This window comes from Callorhinus ursinus, unplaced genomic scaffold, assembly GCF_003265705.2.
Source record: "Callorhinus ursinus isolate GAN/ISIS: 27379988/994484 unplaced genomic scaffold, GSC_fseal_2.0 scaffold17, whole genome shotgun sequence".
Lineage (NCBI taxonomy): Eukaryota > Metazoa > Chordata > Mammalia > Carnivora > Otariidae > Callorhinus > Callorhinus ursinus.
Window position 1 is genome coordinate 19,601,861 of NW_027397079.1, and position 6,000 is coordinate 19,607,860.

Below are 6,000 nucleotides of genomic sequence, written 5' to 3' on the forward strand. Positions count from 1 at the left end.
TCCAAGTGACAATTCCCTCTGGCCTGACTCCCTGTCTCTTTCAATGTCTGTGATAAGGACCAGAGTATTTAGAAAAGGACATTTATGGGATGAGTCTTTCAAAGTTAATTTTACCTAAGCTACAGCAAACATAAACTGCAATAGCATTTCTGGAAAAGAATCACACTACATAGCAGAATTTTTGAGAGGAAAGTAGCTTAAGCAGAACCAGGTATCAAAAGCAGAGAGAGAACTGTTGGCAAATACCTCATAGGTTGAGCAAGAATTTCTTTGTTTAGCATGCATGGATGTTATTTAAAAAAAAAAAAAAAAAAAAAAAAAAGAGTTTTTCTCCACATCAACATTAGGCCTAGAATATGGAAGAGGTAGAAAAGATGGACTGAGTTTTGTTGACTCTTCTGGTACAAACAGACACCGTGGCCAGACTGACTGCTAAAGATAAGCTTTTGGTACTTATGGGACATAATGGTGAGATTCAGGCTTGACTGAGACAATTGGGGTATTAGCATGAAACCTCGAACATTACTTAAGTTTTGAAATAAAAACATCTTAAGGAGAAAAACTGAAGTACAGAATTTGATGCATGTTAATGATAAAATGACTTTCCAGAATAAACCCACTGAACAACAAATATTCCGTTTGTGAATCTGTGGTTAATTGGTATAAAGAGGAAGCTATTTGCTTTTGGTAGATAAGGTATAGACCATATTTATGTGAGCGATATATATATATATATATGTATATATAGAGAGAGAGAGAGTAGAGGAAAGGGGGAGGAAGGAACAGCACAAAAGAGTTAGATGCTTGGAAAAATAAATAGAACGATAACTTTTAAAAGCTACACTCTTTGAGAGTCCAATAATGATGCCATTATCATGAATGTATTTTCCTTTTTTATAAATGGAAATAAGGTAAAGCAGCACCTCTCATTTTGACACTGATCATATAGCATAGAGCTAAGTGACCTATGTGTCAATAAATAGGAACTGAATAGGAATATGTTCTTGAAGCCCAGTGAGATTTTCTGCCTAAATAAAAGTTAGAAATAAAACACTGATTATTTTACAATCATTAAAATGATACTTTCAATTGTCTATGCTTGCTGCCTACTCAAAGAACTGATTATCCTCAAGAATTTGGCATTGAGCCACAACTGAATAAAATGTAAAGTTCAATTAGCTAATTATTAGATTACAATGTCTTAGAATGTAATAAAAACCAGTATTCATTTAAAATCAGTTGTATTTGTTTCTCTCCAGACCTGCCAATCAATAGCAAAGCAATAAATGGTCATTACTTATTCTTCTACCTCAGGTTCCATTGAGTCCTAGAAGGTGTTTTTTTCTTTTTCCTTTTTAAAGATTTTATTTGACAGAGAGAGAGAAAACACACACGCATACAAGCAGGGGGAGCGGCAGGCAGAGGTTGAGAGACAAGCAGGCTCCCCGCTGAGCACAGAGCCCGACCAGACCCTGGGATCATGACCTGAGCCAAAGGCAGACACTTAACTAAGCCACTCAGGTGCCCCTGAGTCCTGGATAGTTTTAAAGGTATGTACATTGGCTCTTCAAGTTTCCATCGAGTTAAATAGTAACTTATTTGTTGCCACTAAAAGGTAATTTTTATTGGAAATATTCTAAGTATATGTCCATATTTAAGCCATTGCACATTTTTGCCTTTCTCAATGACTAATTTTTGTATAAAACATGCTTCTTTCTATATTTATATATTGTTAAATCTTCAAAATATAGTTACACGTTAGGATATTCTTTTAAGTTTCTATATTCCATGATTCATGGCAGAGTTTCCTACAAGTAACTAAGTGTAGATATAAGCCCTTTAGCAAGAAAATTCTCCAAGGCAGCCATTCTACTCTGCATTATAGCAGGAGCCTATGGGGAGTTCCAGAGGAGAAAACCCAATTTATCTGCTATTACTGTTGTCTTGGGGAACCAGCATCTTGTGCAAATTTAAGACCCAACGAATCACTCACATTTCCCCAAAGAAATACGACTGAATCTTATGTAAATATATGTCCAATGACATTTAAGCTTACTCTATGTGCCATAAACTATAAACTAGAATAAAAAAACAGATATTACTTTTTAAAAGTTCCCCATATCCAAAATGAATATGAATTTATTTTTTGAGAAGTAATTATTGTAACAAATGTCTAACAAAAAAGATTTTATTACTTAAAGTGTTAACATTTAGACTAAGAAACATACAAGGCTATGTTAGAGACTGGAGCAGCTCACCTATAAGGTCATTCTATTGCCAAATCTTGAATTACAACTGAATTTAGCTTCTGACCTCAGAAATTAAGATAGATGGTGGACCGTCTACACAGTGTTCGCTTTTATTTTTAAAGAAATCCTTGTTATTCTTTTTAAACTTTGTTCTATACAGAACACTGGCCCTTTAGCATACAGCTTAAATTAGCCAGCCCAGGATAATCACTCTCTTCTTCTTAAAGTACTCTGAAAGATTTCATCAACTACAACTTTATTAATGTGTATTTATTTGCATATTGCATGTATGAACAAAAATTTGGAATGAAAAGTCAACTGAGAATTTGAATTGAGTATTTGGTTCACTATTTGTTTTAGCTTTCCTAAAAGCTCCCATTAATAGAAAAAAATCTTTTTTTTTATAGGACACCATCTGATCTCTACCATTCCCTCTCTTTAAAAAATATTGCTCTCAAAGATTAATGACATTTTAATTACCAGACCTAGTGGCCTTTTCCCCCTGTTATTTTCATTGATTATGTGCAGCATTTGAAACACTTTCCTGTCATTTTCTTCTTGAAACTTTGTGTGTGTGTGTGTGTGTGTAAGCCTTTGTTTTAGCATACTGACTAAAGGCTTGGAAATGTGAAGTCCAACAGCCAATAGTCATATCTATATACTAGTTGTTTCTAATATTGAATCCTTCACTATCCAACAGACATTAAAATAATTGGATACTACTGAATCTTAAAAGGATAAAATCTATAAAGTGGTTAGATCTATACCAGGTCCATGGTAAAGGATAAGTATTAGCTATCAGCATTATCATTATTCACCAACACTCTTCTATTTTTTTTCTAACTCTGTGCTCCTTTTCACTTTCCATACTCTAATTTATAAACTCACCTATTTCTGACTTCTAATTATGGCCTTGCTATGTTCTCACTTCAGTCTCACAGAAATATCATCCTACTCAGTCAGTAAAAGAAGGCAGGAATTATTTCAACTTCTCTTCAACAACGAGACTATACCCTATCTGCTACATTAAGATACCCCTATCCCATGACTTTGCAGTCCTTGACACGGCAGATCACCAATATCATTAAGTGTCTCATCAGTGTCTCACACCAATCTTTTTCTTAAAATTGTGCAAGATTTCTTTATATACACAGATGCAATATCTGGTTTGAACAGAGCAATAAATAATACATTTCTGGGTAAAGAAAGTTGAATAGAAAGGAATGTGTGACATAGAGGAAAAGAATAGTGGGAAAAGAATGAATGTCTCCAGCAAGAAGTCACACTAAAGTCTCAAGTAAATGTAACTGAACCAAAAGACCTCAGCACCAAGGAGAGATGAAAGAGAAACTACAGGGATATACCTGGCTGAGCATGACTGTGCATTAGGAAATAGTGACCTGCTGGGGGAAGGAGGTATAGAATGGGATATCACCCTGTGCATCTTGAGCTTAAGAAGCTTAAATGCCTCTGTCAAATGAAAAAAAAAAAAAAAAAAGACGTAGTGAAGAGAGTAATGAGTGCAATGAACTCACGCATTTTGCTGAATCCTTGGCCACTCTCGAGAGGCTCTCGTCCTGGCAGGGTGGCTGTGGGGTGGAAGCCTGGACCCCGTTCCGTTAATCAGTAGTCAGATGTGGGTCTGCAGCCCTACTTCTCTCCTGAACTCAACAGCTGATTTTCCAGAAGGATATCATCTTCTGGATGTCCTGTCAATGCTGTAAATTCAAAATAGCCCTGGAATCACAGTGTTCTCATTTATTCACCCCCAGAAAGTTGAAAGTCCTCTTTAACTCTTCCTTGCTCTGCATGTTGAATCAGCTACCAAATTGTGCCCTTGTCTGTGTCCTCCGTCTCCTCCACTAATTGTGCAGTCACAGTCCTCAGTCTGATGCTTGTTCTCTTTTGCCATAGCTAGTACAGTAGCTCCTGGATGTTTCCCTTCCTTCCAGTCTTTCCAGGCTTGAATCCACCTCTTTATGGCTTCCAAGTATCCCGAAGCCGAACTCCAATCAGGCCACTCCCCCGGCCAGTCGCCTCCATCGGCTTTGTTTTAGCAATCCTCTCTGCCTGGCATGCAAGATTTCTCTGTTATGGTCTCAAAATAGTTTCTGCTCTTATCAACTTAGCCATTTGTTTAATTCATTCAGAAATAGATATGTATGGAGGGCCTATTACATATGCTCAGTATAAGGCTCCTACTTTCATCCCACTTACATTTTTAACAAGAGAGATCAATGATTAAAAGAAAGTTAACAGAAATAAATAAAACAGGATGGCATGACGGAACATAAATGGAAGAGACCTTTCCATTGTAGACAGGTAACCAGAAAGAGCCTGTCTCTGGAGCAGATATTTGACCTAAGATCTGAATGACAACAGCCAGTCAACTATGAGGTCTGAGGGCAGAATCATCCTGACAGAATAGAGACGAAAACAAAACCCCAAGGCTAACAGACCTCCACACACTTTAATCCACTCGAGCCAACACTTGACTCCTGGCTGATTCATGATCTTTACTGTGCAATTTTCCCCCATTACTGCCATGGTTGATGACAGTTCTACTCTAATCCTCTTTGTTGAAATAAAACCCATCCTTCAAGTTCTGATTCAATTACAACCCTGAAGTTCCCTCTTTTCATCAAAATAGTATGACTTCTTCCTGTCCTTTAGAACTTGACGTGTCTTTTGGGGGCTTTGATTGTATTCCAACATTTATGTACTTATGTGTAGCACATGCCCTCTAATAAACTGCAAAGTTCCCGAGAACAGGATACATTATTCTGTTCTCAGAGTACTGCCCTAAACACAAGACTTGTTCAAAAAAATACTTACAGAATTAGAGAAAAGTTACATTTTTCTGCAGTTTATTAAAGATCAGTCTGCATTGGTCATAATGGTTCCCAACTGCCCTCTATATAAAGACTGTACTGTTTCACAGGTGTACAAAAGTCTTCGTGATCTCATCTCCAGCTGCCCCTTTGCAGCTTTGCTTTGTATTTACATGGCACTTTTATTTTTCTATTATCCACCCATCTTGAACTACTTTCATTTGTAATGATGCGTCATACCATGTCTCAGTGTTCTCCTTGGACTGACCCTCTCCGATGTCCCCACCTGCAAAGCAACCCTGAACTTCCTATGTCCGCTTAAGTATCACACCCTCCAGGAAGCATTTCTTGATTGCTTTCTGCCCAAATATGGATTAGGGGCCTCTCACAGGTGTTATCTAAACCCCTGTGTTTATTTCTCTTATAGCACTGCAGTATAATGGTCTATTTAGTTATTTCTCCAACTACACTAAAAGCTCCTTGATGTAAGTAAATGGACTAAATTTTCACTCTTCTATTCCCCAGGGATAGCATAGTTTCCGGTATCCAATCAGCGTCCGAAAATATCTTTGAATGAGTGAATGAACTGATTGGTCATAAAAGCCACAAGAACATCATTTGTAGTGCACTGCATCTTCGTGCCTGAACCAGGACTTGGGCCTATGGTCAGTGGTCATTGAGTATGTAAGTAAATGAATAAAATGTTACAATTATCCATATCTACTTTCTTCCATTTTTTTAAGACTGTGCTAGATATTAAAGGAGATATACCAAAATGAGTAGAAGGCAGTGCTTTCTCTCCAGGAATTAGGATATTTTGGGAAATAAAATATTTTAACATAGTTTTAAAATGGCAAACCAACACAGGTTGTTTATAGATAGTATAGAACCTTTATGGATTTAAAAGATCATGGCAACAT